Below are 18,287 nucleotides of genomic sequence, written 5' to 3'. Positions count from 1 at the left end.
GCGATGATCATAAAGACGAGCCGACCCTCAACCGGACTCCTGCTACGCGTGGGGGCTCGAGGAAAGTTGGACTCGTAAGGAGACCGAATGCGTAGTCACAGAACAATGGCTCAAATCCTAGGGAGGGGATACACACGAAAACAAGAGATGCTTTCTCCTAGTAGTTTGGCTACCTTCTCCTCGATCTTTAGTGACACCCGACCCTAGCAACGGCAAGCGATTAGGTCTTACTCAGTGTCTAATAAGGGTATACATACACCCTTTCTGAAATAGTCACCATGCCCAACACCCTTCCTCACGTTAAACCTAGTAGCAAGGTCTACGAGAAACCTATGCCCCAGTAGCTACGGACACTCTTGCTTACCAGCGTGATCAGAGTTTCCCTCTTACACCTCGAGCTCTACGGTCTTAACAAATAGAAGGGTTAGAACGCACCAAAACAAAAGAACAGACTTGGTCAAATGAAACAAAATAAATAGTTTGTTTAAATGATACACAAGGGTCAGCACTTGTCCGTTGATTACAAAAACGATCGACCTATTTCACTAACTAACCCCTCCAAGGGAGAACTATGCCTTCGATCCTGTCTGCCAAGTCTTTGCGAAAGGGGAGCCACCACCTGCTTCCATCTTCTCTAGCTCATAGACTTCATAGCCAGGCACAAAGCCATGGACTCATCATCTCCTAGATCAATGTTGTTCCCATAGTGAGAACGAGCAATTGCGAAGGATTGATTGACCTCGGTGCGAAGGGCATTCCCCTCGAGCTGGTGTACCCACTGGTGTGATCTCGATGGTAGGGGCCACGAGCGAGCTGGTCCCCTTCGACCGTACCACCTCAAAGTTCATCGTAGACCACTCCGAGGGCGGTGCTTAGGATACAAAACTCGTTGCTCTCCACCTGAACATTCCTCCTCGCCTCGACGTGGTCCACGGCTAGCCCGCTAGAAACGCTCTCGGCCTCTAGCTTTTGGGTCATCACATTTCTGAGCTCAGCCTAGAGGGAGCTGACCTTCTGCTATGCGTGTCGCGCTCTTGGTAGGCCTGGTCACACTCTCGAAAGGCCTGGTCACGCTCCTCACGAGCTGCGCCATGCTCCAAGTGGAGCCTCTCCATGGTCTAGAGCAGTTCATCCCTGCTCCTTGCATAGCTAGGTGACCACCATGGCCTCTAGGCTCGCCCTCTTCTCTAGGGTCACGAGCTTCTCCTCGTCCCCCAGCTTTAGCTCCCTTTCCTTCTTAACCCCGGCTAGAAGGTCGAGGATCCGCTGGTGGGTCTCGGTGTCCTTCTAGAGCAGCTTGTCCCTCTCCTTCCTAACCTTGGTGGCCTCCTCATCGTCCATCCATGACATCACCGCTAAGGCCTCGAACACCTTCTCAACCTCGTCAGGGTCCCGATGGGCCTCGGCCACCCATGACTAAATATTGTCTGCCTCCTCAGCGAGGTGAGTCAGCTCAGGCCACCCTCTACTAGGTGGCAACAAGCTGAGCGGTCACCTCCTCGAGTAGTCACGCACCTCCTCAATAAGGTGGTCTAGGGTCTCCTTCTATTCATGAAGAAACTAAGACTTTCCTCGGCTACGAGCGATAAGGGACTGAAGAGAGACAATAGTCATGATACAAAAAAATATATAGAGAAAGAAAAAGGGTAAGAAGCAGGATTAGGCAAATACCCAGCCAGAAGGAATGAAAACATCATGCAAGGCACCCCTGGCATGGTCTAGGGCTTCCAGCATGAACGAGATCCCTACGTTGAGGCTCTCCCACTCCATGCTCTTGGTGGCATCATTGAGGGTGAAGAGCGTCGATGCCAGATCCAGCGGATTTGTTCAACAGAGCAGGGGCTGCCCCGTATGGGCGAGTCGCTGCCTACCAACATCAGCGCTAGGGATGGCTCCCCGCCAGCTCCAAGCACCGCTGACCCTTCTCGTTGTGACATTCTCGCTAGGACACTCCCTCCAGCAATGGAAGGGGTCAATGGTATGTACACCAACCCTTCTCCTAGCACCACGATGTCCAGAAACCCTCGGTCGAGTCCCCCTCCATTGGGCCCACGCCAGGCACCGTCGCTTGGGCCACCGATGGCACGGGTCAGCCAGTGCCTTAGGAGCCACCATGGTTGCGTCCGGCTATGGCCGCCTATCATAGCCACTGCCACCTCCACCTGCATCAGCGAGGCCTCGACCGACTATGTCACGCTCGCCACGGTTGGCGCAATGAGCACGGTAGACAGCCCCATCCACCCCGTCGTTAGCAGCGGTATCACCGCCATCGTCGGCTGCTCTACGACCTCCGAAGGTGCCCCCTTGATCCCCCATGTTCGCCCATCCCACCGAGGGCATGGGCGCCACCATGGGCAGTGCCTGTCCATCTAGAGACATAGTCGCACTAGCGTCGCTCCCGCCTAAAATAGGCGTGACGCCAGCCAATGGCTGCCTCGTCACCTGAAGGGTGATGTTTTTCTTTGGCACCAGCACCAAAGGATTCCACTACCTGCCGACACTACAAATGGCCAAAAACATAAGTCACGATGAAATCTGATAAAAACAAGGAAACACAGAGGAGCGAATAACTCACCTCCGCCCCATCGGGTGGCAGATACATTTAGGGGGTGAGCCCCCAACCTCTACTCCACCTCATCGGGGCAAGGCCATTTTGATCCCACCCCCTGCTCCTAGGCAGAGGGGCTCGCTCCCCTTGACTCTTAGGGTGCGATGGCAGAGCTACCTGCCTCCACCGACATCTCAGGCTCGGTAACAGAATTGCCCACTCCTGTTGACTCCTGAGGGAGGCCGATGGTACGTACCGCCTCCACCGGCTCCCCGAACGTACCCTCCCCTCTATGGAACGGGAAGGGTCCCGACTCCTACAAGGACAAACTAATACCTGTCAGTGCATCCTCATTCTCTAGAATGTCCCACTCGACATCGTCGGCTACCTCATTGTCATCGCCATCAACATCATCGTTGTTGTTGTTAGTGTCCTCCACTGTTCCTGCGCCTGCAGCTTACGTAGCCTCTTCCTCTTCTTATCCTCCTTCACCTTCCTTAGCCGCTTGCCCATGATGTGATTCACCGCCCTCACAGATGAATCCCTCGACAATGGTGCTAGGTGATCCATGAGGATGAGGTCCCTCGGCTGGCCCTGCTCCTCTGAAAGTTAGTATCAAGAGGTTAGGAAATCGATTGAAGAGAAGGCAGAAGGGGAAACTTACGAAGATGACATGGCCTGGTTCCAGCTGCATTGGAGGATGTCCCAGCACCAGGAAGACGAAATCAAGGGGGGTACCCGCATGGTCCCATGATCTCAGGTTGGGGAGCACCTCCTTAATGTGTTGCACAATCTCGGAGTTGGGGAGCGTTGCCTCGATGAGCGCAATTCCATCGAACAATGCCTTGGACGCCATCGCATATAGCAGGAGTGCTCATGTCATCAATGGCACCACCCTCCTTGCGTGGTAGGCCCCGATCATGCCTGGCCCCTTTAGGTCACTCTTATTGAGGATGTGCATGGCGGTGATATGGTCCCGGATCTTCTTGTCCTTCTCTGGGATGCCCTACTTCCTCCATGACTCTAGGACCTCTTCGATCAGGCGCTTGATGAACTCCGTTAGAGGGGCACTGGCATCGTTCTTGAGATAGAACCACTATGAGTGCCACCCCTTGTTGGACGTCGAGAGCCGCATGGGCGGGTGCTCGTCGACCCGATTGTTGCAAAGCTAGATGCCAGCGCACCCCATCGTCATATGCAGCTCCTGCCTATCGCTCTTCTCTCTCTTCTTCTAGAGGGTGATAGCGAAGAAGTACCTCCACAGATCGAAGTGGGTGCTGATCCCTAGGAACCCCTCACATAGGGCGATGAACACCGCCATGTGCTGGATCTCGTTGGGGTTGAGACGTTGTAGCTAGATCTTGTAATAATGCAGCAGCCCCTGAAGAAATTTATAGGTAGGGGTCATGAACCTAGGCTCATGGAAGTGGGCGACACCACATAGTTATTGGGTGGTGATGGTAGATCCTCCTCATTGGGCAGTAGCCACTCCTAGACCAAGGTCCATAGGCAGAGAAGACCATGACTGGTCGAGGCCTTCCATGCATTGAAAGGTGATGTCATAGCAGGCACCACGGATCCATTGGAGGTGGGGGCGGACGGATGCGAGCTCGACGGTGATAGGGATGCGGAGGTAGGAAACCTAAGTGATCGGCTGGCAGCGGTCATCGCTACTGAAGGCAAGGATGCAAGGTATGGAACCCTAGGGGCGAACCCTTTGGTTTTATAGGGGCGATAGGTGTGAGGAAACCAACTGCTCACCTAGATCTCCAGTGCCTGCCTCAATCTACCACCACTGTCTCATTGCAGGACGCACACATGCAATCTCTGTCCGTTCCCTCAGTAAACTCAGTCGGACAGTTTCACCTCTCTAGACGGGACCACGACCCATCACAGGTAAGGGATACGGAGCTAAAAACTCTACTTCGGCCCGTCTAGGCCCAAGAGTTCGAAGGTTGGCCCACTAACAGGGTTCGACAACCCCTCTAGGCGCCTTTTTGAAGTAAGGACTGGAAAGGGATGGGCCCGCTTTATGGCCAGCACCTAGGTGCACGAGCGCCGTAGGCATCCTAGCCCATGTTCGAGTCTCGTTTAGAAATAATCCATAGTTTTTTCCTCAAAAGAAAGACAGAATGCCCTCAAGACCAGGTCGAACGGACCTGAGAACTATATGGATTGACCGCCAAGGGTCTGGAGTCAGTCACCAGTTGACCCTAGCCGGATCCCCACGAATGGGATACCGGGGCCCCACTCGGACTAGCCAGTTAATAGCTCACCGGGTGCCATAATTCATCCTTAAAGGAAAATCGTGGCATGACTCGGCCCCTCCATTTTTATTGGAAAAAATGCTTTAGGGAAGACAATCATAGAGATGAACCGATCCTCGATCAGGCCCCTGGCTATGGGAAGGGGCTCGAGGAAAGGGAATCACCGCCCCCTAGATGACATTGTGGGGAACAAAAGAAGGCCAAGGCCTTCAGAGTCCTCTCGTTCGGAAAAGCCTTCAAAAGAGTATTCTACTCCTCTGCAGACCTAGGGGCTACTGTCAGGGGACCAATACTAGGGTACCTGAAGAGGAGGAGCTAATAACCATCAACATTGATTCATCTGAGCAGTCAAGAGCATGACTATAGCTCCAATCGACCCCCAGGTGTGCAAGCTTCGCCCCGCTCGGCCTTTGGGATGGGCTTCGCCTTGCTCGATCCATTTCGTTTGCACTCCGCCTCGCCCGACACTAAGGCCATGGGCTCTACCTCGCCTGACCTCTAAGGGTTGGCTTCGCCTCGCCCGACACCAAGGCCGCAGGCTCTGCCTCGCCTGACCTCTAAGGGCTGGCTCCGCCTTGCCCGGCCTCTAGGGGTAGGCTCCACCTTACCCAACCCTTAGGTTTATGCTCTACCTTGCTCGACGTCTAAGGGTTGGCTCTGCCTAGCCTGACCTTCAAGGTCATAGGCTCCGCCTCGCCTGACCTCCAAGGGCTGGCTACGCCTCGCCCAACACCAAGGCCGTGCACTCTGCCTCGACCGACCTCTGAGGTCACAGGCTCTGCCTCACCCGACCTCTGACGGCTGGCTCTACCTCGCTCGACCTCTGTGGGCAGGCTCTGCCTTGCCCAACACCGAGGCCACGGGCTTTGCCTCACTCGACCTCTGAGGGCTGGCTCTGCCTCACTGACACCGAGGCCACGAGCTCCGCCTCGCTCGACCTCTAGGGGCAGGGTCCGCCTCGCCTGGCCTCTAGGGAGGACTCCGCCTAGACCGACCCCAAGGCCGGGGGATCCATCTCGCCCGACGAAGACCCATACCACCGTCAATAGCTCAAAGTCTAAGCAAATGGGCCTAGGTCAAAGCTCTAACACCAGAGAGATGACCAACACACCCTGATATAACCCATGGCCATGACGGGCTATATCTGGGGATTCACATCAGGAACAACGTCGGGTGTATCGGTGTTGTTCTGCCTAACCCTCGAACGAGCACTGATAGGGCAGTCAGTTTACCACGACGTCCTGCTAGGATGGAGTGGAGCGCCATGATCGGGAGACGATGCCTGCGCATGGCAGCTAATGACGGACAGGGCCATGACATGGAGTTGTCCCTATTGACATCTATAGAGTCGGTGGGACCCACGTGAAGGAAAAGAAGGACCCAACTGATCCTAGAGGACTTCTTCTCCTTCTCGTTCTCCTCTTTTCCCTCTACTATAACCCTGTGCTTTCTCTTGGCCTATAAAAGGGAAAGCAGGGTGTCCCATGGAGGGGGACTGGCATCACAACACATCTGCATCAATTGGGACTCGAATCCATCGAACCCTGAACCGACCAAAACACACAAGCACATAGCCAGGAAGGGACCGAGCCCTCGGCACCCAGTTCGCTCCTCTCATTAGAGACTTAGGGACCTATCCCTCTCTTGACCATTTATAACCACTACTATGAACTTTTAGTGCTTGTAACATGAGCAGCAGCAACGAACTAGACATAGGGATATTCTGCCCAAACCAGTATAAACCTCATGTTCTCTTCGCACACTATCTGAGCTAGACGCGCAATATTAGAAATTTACTTATTGGTGGCAACTCGAAACACTGACACTAACTTTTGGTTATATCTTACCTAGGCAAGTCTCGGTGCATAACCTTTATTATTCTTCACTTTATTTTATACTTGTGCATTAAGTTTTAAGGAGTTAAATGAAACCCAATTGCATATATATCCTTATCCTTTGACTCCTACTAGTCCTTATCCTATGACTCCTACTAGTATGTTAGGATCGTGTAGATTGCTATACTATAGGACCCGGTAGAAGTCGAGTGATTACCTGTCACTCGCGAGAGATTGGAAAGATATTATTGTTGTTATTACATTACTATCACATGGAATATATATGAATGTTATTTGAAGACTGGGCGGAATGGTACTTTAGATCTAGACTTAGTTAGGCATTAAAGCAAGGCTCGGATTGCACTTGTTCCGCCTATGTCGATTGAGGACCGTTCGATGCTGTGGATAGTAGACAGGTCATAGACTTATTATCCTAAACACATACTTGCTTATAGAAGCAGGAAGGCTCGTTACGCTCTTGTCGCAGGTTCCTGCTCTTTTTGGACCAACTAATTGGAGGCAGGAAAAGGTGGAGGTGAAAGCACCATACTGAGACCGGGTCTCAAGTGTGGGGGCTTAGAGTCCAAGTTTGGATGGGGACCTGGACCTCATGACATGAGTGGAATGGGTTGGTCTTGTTTGTGCCTAGGGTACAAACGGGGTGTGTGTTTCGAGATACCCTAGCTGGGATACATTGGTTCACGAATCGCTATTTTTGTGAGACGGTACAACTTGGCTATGGTCTAGCACCGTAGTAAGAACTAGAATATGAAAGATGGTAAAATGGTTCTGATTGCTCACCACCTACTTGAAAGTAGCATATGCGCTTACATAGAATGGTTAGCTAATGAAGTAATCATGACTACTAATAAAACTTGACGGTAAGGATGAACTATTAGTAATGCTTTTCGCAAATAAAAAGAAAACAACAAACCCATATTGCCTATTATATCCTTGAGAGTCGAAAAACTATTCCCACTAGTCGGGTAAGTCTTGCGAGTACATTATGTACTCAGAGTTTATTTTACCCCTATTGCAGGTGCAGCTTGAGGAGTAGCTCTTGTATGGAGGATTCTTCTGGTGGATACAGACGGATCCTTGTATCGTTTCTGCCAGATGTTTATTTTCTTTCCGATGTCTAATTATCGCACTCTGAACTCTAGTATTGTAATAAATAATTTTTAAGAACTCTTGTTGTATGAAATGGACTAAGTATTATAAGCTCGTACTTATTATTGGATTCTGGATATAAAATGTGGATTGATTCGAGTTCTCCCGTGGGGTGTGCTCGACGGAACTGTCCGGTATAGCTAACTTTTAGGGTGCTTAGTGTCTAGTGGAAGACGAGCGCATCTGAAAGCATGTTATTTTGGACGGTTCTGCCACATCGCGCCCGCCTGAGGATGGGGTCGGAGGGATGAGCGACCTTCGTCGGGGCTCCTCGCCGGGCGTGGGACCTCGCCGCCACCGAGGAATGGGAGAGCAGCGTCCGACAGGTGACCTCGTGCGGCCATTCATGGGGCTTCTCGCAGTCGGACCTGGGACCTAGGGGCAGAGGCGGTGAGGGGCGGTGGAGCTCGCGCGGAGGGAGGCGTGGCCGGTGAGGAACGTGCCGGCCTGGGCTGCAGCCGGCTGGGATAGGTTAGGCAGAGTAGTGGTGGCTGGCGGGTCACGATTCTCTCACGGTCGCAGATGCGGAAGGGGCAATGGGAACGGACGCGAGGCGGAATAGAAAAGAGTGAAACACTATTTTCTTCTCATAACTGGTGACAGGTGGGTAATTTTTGGCTCAAAAGCTAGTAAAAGCAGGGGTGGAGGTGTTTTTAGATTTGTACTACAGTGAAAGCTGCTTTTAGGCAAAAGCAGATGTGACTTTTGGACCCTTTCGTTAAGCTTTTGGCTTTTTGGGGGCAAAAGCCACAGCCAAAATCCCAACTAAACCGGGCCTTAAAACATTGTTCACTTTTGACATAAAAATATAGGGGGGAAACTATGGAGGCAGTTAAAGAATGTCTATGTTCTTATTTTTATCGGCCAACTTTTCGAGAACGGTTATAAAAGTTATTAAATATCGTGGGACCTTTTCTTGTTGACTCTTTGTCCTTTGTGTAGCAAATCTGCATCAAAAGGGTGAAAACAAAGGAAAAAAACCAACCTGTTTTTTTTATGTGACAACGTAAAAACGACCTGCCTTGTGCTGAGTTGGAGAGGCCCCTTATTAGTTTGTCTGCCTCCGCTCCCTGATGCTGAAGTCCAACTAAATGCTATGCTTCCCCAAGCAAATACATTTGGGCCATGTGGGTGCAATGGTGGTCCATTCATACCCATAGAAAAAAGCAAAATACTAGGATTAGCCATATGGGTAGGCCATGACCCATGTTCTACAACTTGCCCTTTTCCTTGGATTCTTTTGGTTGATACCTCCAAGCAATCATGGAACTGTGATAGCCTAATCACAATTATAGGCACATCAAAGAGATGTAAAGACCTTTGTATTTTTGTCAAGAAAAAATCAAGCACCTTATGAATGAGTCCATAATGGTTTTGCAATGCAAATAGCATGGGTAATTTAGAAAACTATAAAAGTGGTGCCTCGGAATATGCTAGACTTGGTTTATCTTGGTTGATCCAAGTGGTCCTCAAATTCCAAATCCAATTATCCCCTGAAAAATGCTAAATGGCATCACATGAGGGCATACATACTAGTTCTTCCATGTATTTGTTTTGGACCGAGTGTTATCCATTGCCGTCGCTAGATAAAGAGAGTACTAATCCGTGGAGTCCCTTGCCAAAACCCAAAACAAATACTCCTCGTTTTAAATTATAAGACGTTTCGACTTTTCTAAATATATTATTTTCACTATGTATTTAGACACGGTGTATATTTAAGTGCATAGCAAAAACTATATAGCTAGAAAGCCAAAATAATTTATAATTTAGAATAGAGTGTTCCTTGTAGGTTTGACATATCACTTGACTCAGCCAACTTGCCATGTTGTCCCTTACCCTCTGATCCTCTTCATGTGGCATGCTGCGGCTGCAGCTGCAGTATTTAGAATTTATAAATAGTGTATAAAACCAATCCTGAAAATCTTTCGCGTGCGCATATAAATACCCCTATTATCTATGGCTCCGTTCGGCTCGCTGAAACTTGGCTGAATTGGCGGAAAAACATTGTTCTGGCTGAATTGTTGTGAGAGGAAAATATTGTTCTGGCTGAAAAAAACAAACTGAATAGTGCGGATTATAAGATAAGCCGAACGGGACCTATATATATATATATAGCTACTGTGCTGCCTTTCCTTGTCATAAAATAATGACAGGTAGTTTCAGCACATGTGGAGTTGATACAAGCTAGAGCTGCAACCTTTAGTTTATTATTATATATATCTCCGTTTAGTCATCTGTTGTTAATCCTCTCGTTTTAACAAAGTGGGGTCGGAAGATCTGAAGGATTTTTATTCCGGCAGTAGGTGGACGCGGCCAGCATTCATCAAGCTGTAGTGAATCGTCCCCGTCCGGTGAAAGCCATGGATCGTAACATCCGGCTTGACTTCCACGGTACTAGATGTTGAAACCACACGATCTCTTCCAAGTTTACACAGCAATGGCAACATCCTGTGCCTACAAGTAACTGCACCCATCGTGTTTTTTTTAATGTTTGCCAGGTGACCAGATTAACTTGAGAAATGCGCTGGTTTTTGGATAATGCTAGCTAAACTTCGTCGGCAGTACTCACGTAATGGCTGGCTGCAGCAGGAGACAAAACAGTAAGTGCTGGTCGGTAAACTGGGTCATTACCAGCAGCTCAGTGCCTGTTTGATGAGTTTCAGATTCTTAAAAAACCAGTTTTTGCTTTTAGTTTCTAAAATATGAATTCTGAGTAAAAACGGGTGATGTGTTTGGATCCTAGTTTTTAAGAATCTTATTTACTGTATCAACAGTTTCTTGTTTTAAAGAATCTGAAAAAAAAACTGACACACGAAACTAAATAAAGATTTATCCGGTTTTAAAAATCAGATTCTTACAAACCGTAGGATAAGTACTGGTTCGTGAAAAATAGCATGTTCGGTCGGCTAATTTGTATTGTTGTTGGTTCGTGAAAAAATACTATTAATTAATTTATATGAGAAAAAAATACTATTTAACTAAAAACTTACGATCGCTTACAACACGCAAACGAACGTGCGGAGGGCCTCAACCTACCACTGTGGGTCTGGGCCTGTGCCTCTGAAAGTCTGAAGCCAGTGGGGCAGTGGCCTCTTAGGGCCTGTTTGGAATGCGGGATTTTTTTCCCATTCCTGCGTTTTTCCTATAAAATTGAACTGATTCCTGTAAAATTCCTGTGAGATTCCTGTGAAATTCCTGCGTTCCAAACAGGCCCTTAAAAAAGGACAAGCCACAAGCCAGCACACCGATCCGAGTCCGACCGTCCAGGCGGCAGAAAACCATAGGCCACGCGCGGTGTCCGCTGCGGCAGCCCCGCGGCGCACATGCCCCCCTCGTGGCCGCACCAGTGACGCCACGCTGCCCGCGGGCCCGGACGGGGTGGTGGACCGTGGACGGACGGGCGGGCGGTACACGCCGCCCCGTACGGAATCCCCAAGCTTGTACGGCGACGGCACCCGCGCTGGCTCGCGCGCCTTTTTTTTTTTTTTTCGCCTCCGCGTCGTGACTAAAGATGGCAATAGGCCATACACGACGGCTATTTATCTATTAGAGAATAGGGATGTGAATCTTTACTCGCGGGTATTTAAATAGATAAGAATTTATCTTCGACGGGTATAACACGTACAGGAACGTTTTCTGTTTATCCGTTTCGGTTACCTGTTGGGAACCCGACTATTTAAGCTGTCATGCGAGTATTAGGCCCAAAGAAGCTCAACATAGGTATTTTGGCCCAAATCTGAATAATCATATATATAGTTTGTGTGTTCTAGGAACCATAGTTCAATTTTTCCTCACCATCTCCGCTAGCAGCACAAGCACGCCTGCCTCACGAGCGCTCGTACCCCTCGCTTCCTCAGTTTGGTCTCTCTGTCACCTTTGCTCGTCCTCCTCGTAACCTCGCTCCTTCTCCTCGGCATCTCCAAGACTACAACACTTATACCCGGGTGAAGAAGAAACGTCTCCGATTGCAAAGCTGCGACCCCAAGTGTTCTTGTTTATCGGATATGCAGTACCCGTCGGGTATTTGTTACCCGACCGATGCCCGACGAGTACGGGATGAACAAGAATCTATACCCGAGACAGTTAATGGGGACGGGGACAGGGACGGGATGGATTTTTCGTAGCGGGGAAGAAAACGTTCCGACGATACCCGATGGGTACATCCCATTGTCATCCTTGGTTGTGACGGCTCCACCCTCCAAGCCACGGGCCACCAGGCATCCGGGCCTCCTCCACTCCGTGAGGAAAAAAGGCAGGCAGGCATCCGGTCCCTGTCGCGGACGACGTGTCGAGCGCGCCCAGGGGTGGATCTAGCGGTGGGGCGGGGGGGCTCAAGCCCCCCTACCCAAACCGAATCAGTGTAAATTATTGTAGAGCCCCTATAAATTTTTAGGCAAAGTTCTATAGTATAGGGGGGCTGAGACTTAAGATTAAGCAGCAGTGTTGTTCAGTCCCCCCTAAAATATTTCCTAGATCCGCCGCTGGGCGCGCCACCACGTAGACGCGGGGCCTAGCTCATCACGGAGGATTTGGTAGCTTTGCGTTCTTGGGCCGTGGCGCCGTGCGGGCTTCAGCTTCGCCATCCGTACGGAACGGATCTTCCGTGCTTGCTCGCGCCGCCGTAGTACAGGTTTGATCGTTTGTTTTGTCGTTTGGCTGATAAGTCATGGCAGCTGTTAGTTAATTTATTATAAAAGAATATATTATTTATTCGCTGAAAAAATACGAATTATAAGCCCACACGGAGCGGTTGTGTTTGGCCGTCGACCGTCGTCACCTCCGGCGCGGGCTGGTCGCGGCGGCTGAAAAAGATTTCCGTCTTGCTTGCCGACCAGACAAGTGCAGGCGTGCTCGTCATTTGATAAGCGGAAAAGTAGCAGGTTGCCTTTGACCGGCGAACTGACGCATTATCCAGACGCAAAAGGCGGTAGCCGTGCGCCCGTGCTGACGATAAAAAGGAGAGGCAGCAATATCCTTGCATGACTACCATTTTTTCTTTCAGAGAAAAAAAAATACTCTTTTTGTCTAAAAAAACATAATTCTAGCTTTGAATCTGGACAAGACGTTTGTCCAGGCTCGATTATGTTTGTTTTTTTACGGAGGGGTAGAGTTTAGAGTTTGTCCTTCAGAACTTTTGGATTTTGCTGGACTAGATTTAAATATCAGCGAGCAGATTACTAGTACATGTATTCAGGCTTTGGACAAAGCAACAGGACAAATCAGAGATCAAGTATGATAAGCCATGAAAAGCTATTATATGCCCCTAATCTTACCAGTTAATTTCCATGGTAATCTCTCCAGGTCAGCATGTACGTCACTGGAAAGAAGAACATCAAGGTCGGTTTTATTGTTTTTGCGAACTGAAGAACAGCAAAGTTGACCAGCCTACATATCTGCACGAGTGAGACGTGTTTGTTAGAATTGATCTTATCCGTCTTGACCCAACGGTCGAGACGGACCCCTTGACCGCATCCTGATCGGAGACGTCTAGCCATCTAGTGGCTGGTGGGCCCCCGTCGCACAGTGCCTATAAAGAGGAGGTGGGGTAAACGGCTCTCAGTACGAGGTTCACCGCCGCCACAGCCCCACGGTCCTAACCCTAATCCGATCCAGAGGGTGGCACTGCTAGCGGCGGGAAGCACCACCGGACCGCCGTAGCTCCACCCCGCCGGGACTCCGCCACCTCTACACCGTCACTACCACACCGCCACTGACACCGATGCCATGGACTCCTCGAGCTCGTCCACCAAGCCCGACGGTCTGTACCTCTCCTTTTCTCCTCTCTCACTCTCTCTGGATCCATGTATTCTAGTTCTTTCATACCGAATGGACTAAATACCCACTGATCTACTCCTAGTCGATCCAAAAGATTTAACAATGGCATCAGAGCCGGTTTGCAAGGTGTAGATCACGGCACTGGGCAAAGAAAAGAAAAGAACGGAGCTAGATCCGATTCGGATCGAAAGAAAAGAAATACAAAGGGTTCATCGAACCCTAAACCCTAATCGGGTGAAGAAACAGGGAAAGAAGGGGTCTCGATTTCGAAAAGCAAATCAGAACCCTAACTCTAACCGAGGATCAAGAAAGAGGAATCGAAACCCTAACCCTAAAAGAAAAGAAAGAAATGGAAGGATGGAGGGGAGGGGACCTACGTGAGTCTCTTCGACCCCGTCACCACCGTCGTAGCGCGAAAGAGAACCGCCGTAGAGCGGTAAGAAGGCCCGCCGTCGCGCGGGCGGATCGAGCCGAGTCACCACGCGCGGACGCCGTTGCCGCTCCGGCCGCCTCGAGTGGTCGTCGTTGCCTCGGGTCACCGTAGTGTCTGTGTGCGCGAGAACACTGCCGACCGTCGTGGTCACGCCGCCACGCGGCCATGTCTTGGGCTCAGCGGTAAAGGGCACCACCACAAAGCCGCTCGACGGCGACGCGCTCAGCCTTGGGCGAGCGCGCGCGCCGGCGAGGGGCCCCACGGTGGCACCGCCATCTCTCCTCCGGTCACCATGGGCGGCAACCTCTTGCTCGATGCGGGGCTAGAACAGAGGAGAAAGGGAGGGAGATAGATAGGCTGGCTGGCTGGAGACTCGCAGCGGAGGCGGCGGCGCCACCTTTTTTCCTCCACCGCAGCCGCTCCGTTCAGTGGAGAGAGAGGAAAGGAAGAAGAGAATGGACTAGGGTTTGGGGAGGCGTCGGTTGCTCCGGGTTTTGTTCGCCCGATCTATAAGCAGAGCCGTCGGATCGCTATCAATGGCAAGTGATGAATGGGTTGTCTTTTGGCCCAGGTGGGAAGACGAATTCCTGGCCCAGGCCCAGGTTGTGGCCTGGGCACGGGGGAGAGCAGCGCACGTGGCTGGGCTGCTGGGCCGCACGCGCGGGCAGGCCTTCGGGCCGAGCAGGCTTCAGTCCAGCCGGATTACTGCTGCTGCAGGCCAGGCGAGAAGAATAGTAAATGATGTTTTGAAGTCTATTTATTTTCAGAAGCATATTTGAATGAATTTTGATCAATTTGAAGGTTTAAATTTTTGGTAAAATTGCACCAACGTGTTAGATTTTCCAGAGAGTAGAAAAGTACAGTAAAATGCTTCTGAAAAATATATAAAGAAATTTTTGTCAAGTTTCCGCTGCAAAGTTAAAGATGTTGTCTTCTTATTAAATTCGAACCAACAGGAGAATTTAATTTGAAGAGCAGTTATAGTTATTCAATAAATTATGAAAAGTTGATCCTCCAGTTAAAATTGGAACCAACGGGAAAATTTTAATTGGAGGAATAGTCGGTTGATAGTTTAAAGTTAAATTATGGTATTGTTATTTTCTGACCAACGTTGATAATAACAATATTATAATTCTATGAGTCTTATGTTTAAAGTTTAAATCTTTAATGAATTTTGCATCAAAGTGACCAATTTTTCAGAGAAAAGATAAAGATCAAGGAATGCTCTTAAACTAGAGAAATGTATTTTTATGTTTCCGCTACAATGAAGTTGATTGTCTTCTAATTAAATTCGAACCAACGGAAGAATTTAATTTTGAGGAGCAGTTCTATGTTTTATTCCATTTCTGCCAAACGGTGATGTGGAATTAATATAGAAGAATGATGTTTTATTCTATTTCTGCCCAACGGTGATATAGAATAGAACATAAAGTTTTTAAAAGTTTAATGAGCATTATTGTTGAATATTTTTCAGACAAAAGACCTTCATGCTTTCATTCTTGAAGGCAGTAAGAAAAATGAGCTAGGTACTTGTGACTCAGATGATGAAATGCCTAAGGGCAAGTTATGTATGAAAGAATACCATTGTTTAAGGGACTGTGTTCTCTTTAAAGAATGGCTTCAAAAGAAAAGAATTCTAGAATATTGATCCAAGAAAAGACATAGATTAATGAGAGTATTCATTGAGAAATGTCTTTTATGTACTCTCTGTGAAGAAGAATTTATTTTCAGTTTCACTTATGAGAGTTGTAAAAGTCATATACATGTTTAATTTGACTAACATTGGATTACACATGTGTGTTAAAGAATATTCGGATTTATTTCTGAATTTGATGATTGACCATGAGCCAATCCTGGCAATTATGTCTGTTCAAGGGAATTATCTCGTATGGCAGGAAAAGGTTTGTGATAGTACCCACATGGCGGGAAAAGTTTAAGAAAATACCCGCATGGCAGGGTAAAGTTGGCATAGTACATATGTTAACCAATCCTGCATGGCGGGAGAGTTTGGCATAGTACTTATCCCGCATGGTGGGAGAAGGATGTGATGATTCATGTGCTCTAAAGAAATATCCCGCAAATGGAGAGAAGTTTAGGATAGCTCTTATGCTATTCTAGTATTTACCGTACACTCTGATTGTGTCATGGTCATAAGTACTCAATGAGTTTGAGAACAAAAGAAAGTTGCATGTGAACCAAAAGATAAGAATGATATGCAAGTGTGACTTGCAGAAGTATTGATAATAATAGACTATGTTGAGTTTTGAAGTGTAATGAGGAAAATGTACTTCTATACGAATTTTGTTTGCATGATGTAATCATGTGGATGAAGTAAGTAATCAAAGTTTCCTCATTCATAAGAGTTCTGAATGTTTCAAAATTGTGGTAGAAAAGTTCATACCACATTTTGAGGGAGAGAAATGTAAGATTAATTAAGAAAGACAATTAAGAAAGATACTTTCCCCATACTTCAAATAATGCAATGCATACTATGCATTGAAGATAAAAGTGATCTATAAAAGATGAATGTGATCGTTGAGGGAGTAAGACGGTCATAATAATGATACCCCTAAAGTAAAGAAATAGCTAAATTCCTGGACCTTTTTACAGTTTCGATAGGAAGATAGCATAGCCAGCTAGTATTTATACTGGATGACGCCATATGAGTTTTTAGCAGATTAAACCCAAAATAAGAAATTTGAAAATACACCATCTTTACAGAAGATGGAGTAATCTGGGGGAGCATGGTATGTAGATACCTAAAGCTTGAATAGAAGTGGGATTACATATCCACTACAGTGTTTAGAGCAACAAATTGCTTAATACATGTTGATGTTGTATGGATATATAACACCTGATGTTAGCTCTTAAAGAAGATGAATAAGTAAATAAGAATCTTATAATATAGGAGGCTATAGAATAATTGCCTTTTGGCAATGAAGAGTAACAATAGCCCCATATGAAAGAAGTGCCACGAGGCCCCAGAAGGTCTCAAAGAATAAGAAAATCAGATATTTCTGGTGACTAAGAAGTCAATGTTAAGAAAGAAATTCAAATAGAGGATAATTCCACCTCATTTGAAAAGCCATGAGAGGCGCTCACTCGTCTAAATGGCAAGAAGCAAAGGAAGATGAAATGAAATCGATAAATACCAATGATGTTTGGGACTTAGAAGAAATTTCTAATGAAGCCAAAATAGTAGGCTATAATGGGTCTACAAGATAAATGTGACTCTAAAGGGAATATAGAAAGATATCCAAAGGGAATATGGAAAGCTTTAAAGCGCCACTTGTGGTGAAATGATTTACATAAAGAGAAGGAATAGATTATAATGAGCATGTAAGGATTCTTTTAGAATCATAATGGTATTAGTGGCACATTACGATTTATAGTTGCATCAGAAAGATGTAAAGACACATTCCTCAATGGGGATTTGTATGAAAAAGTTTACATGTCATAACTCAAAAAGATTTTGTCATGGAAGGAAAAGAACGTAAAGGGATGTTGCCTAAAGAAATCCATTTATAGATTAAAGTAAGCTTCAAGACAGTGGTTCTTGAAGTTTGACAGTACAATAAGAAAGTTTGGGTTTTAAAGAGAATGTAGAGGACAATTGTATTTATGCAAAGTTTAAACATGGGAAATTTATTTTCCTAATCCTGCATGTGGGTAGCACCTTACTCGCTAGTAGTGGTGTTAATCTACTGTTGGAGAAGAAGCAGTTCTTGTCCTCAAGTTTCAATGAGAATGATCTTAGTAAAGCATCATTTGTTCCATGAATTGGAACTTACCGAGGTAAAAGGAAAAGGGGTATTAGAACTATCTCAAGTGTATACTTAGAGAAGATTCTAAAGAAATAAAGTATATATGTGAATAAACCTGCGCCTATTCCTATAGTCAAGGGTAATAGTTTTTGGAATTTTCAGTGTTCCAAGAATAAATATGAGATCGATCAAATGGACGTCCTATATGCTTCAGCTCTTGGAAGCTTACTGAATGCTTATAAGCAAGAACTTACCCCGACACAGTTTATGTATCCGGGATGTTTTTGGTAGAAGTCCAGTCCAGATATAGATCACTGAAATAGAGTTGAGAATGTTTTGTAATTGTACAAAAATTTATAAGCCTCATGGTGAGTAAGAAAGAATAAGTACTCTCAAATAGTTGTGGGTATAAATGTTAAATTTTGGCGAAATGTTTAGTGAAACTCACATAGTAGCTAACACTCACAGTTGGAGTTTTATTGTGGAAAAGCTCCA

At 47.3% G+C, this 18,287-nt stretch overlaps 1 long non-coding RNA gene across 1 annotated transcript; it reads left to right on the top strand.

The window, feature by feature from the left end:
- The first annotated feature begins 10,116 nt into the window (after nucleotides 1-10,116).
- LOC136552580 (uncharacterized) lies at nucleotides 10,117-13,214 on the top strand. The gene is made up of 3 exons (XR_010782841.1): nucleotides 10,117-10,211; nucleotides 10,319-10,420; nucleotides 13,122-13,214. It is a non-coding gene; the product is annotated as an uncharacterized lncRNA (long non-coding RNA).
- Nucleotides 13,215-18,287: the final 5,073 nt, after the last annotated feature.

Source organism: Miscanthus floridulus, chromosome 4, assembly GCF_019320115.1.
Source record: "Miscanthus floridulus cultivar M001 chromosome 4, ASM1932011v1, whole genome shotgun sequence".
Lineage (NCBI taxonomy): Eukaryota > Viridiplantae > Streptophyta > Magnoliopsida > Poales > Poaceae > Miscanthus > Miscanthus floridulus.
Note: the sequence above shows the minus strand (reverse complement) of the source record. Positions and strands in the feature narration are given on the sequence as shown.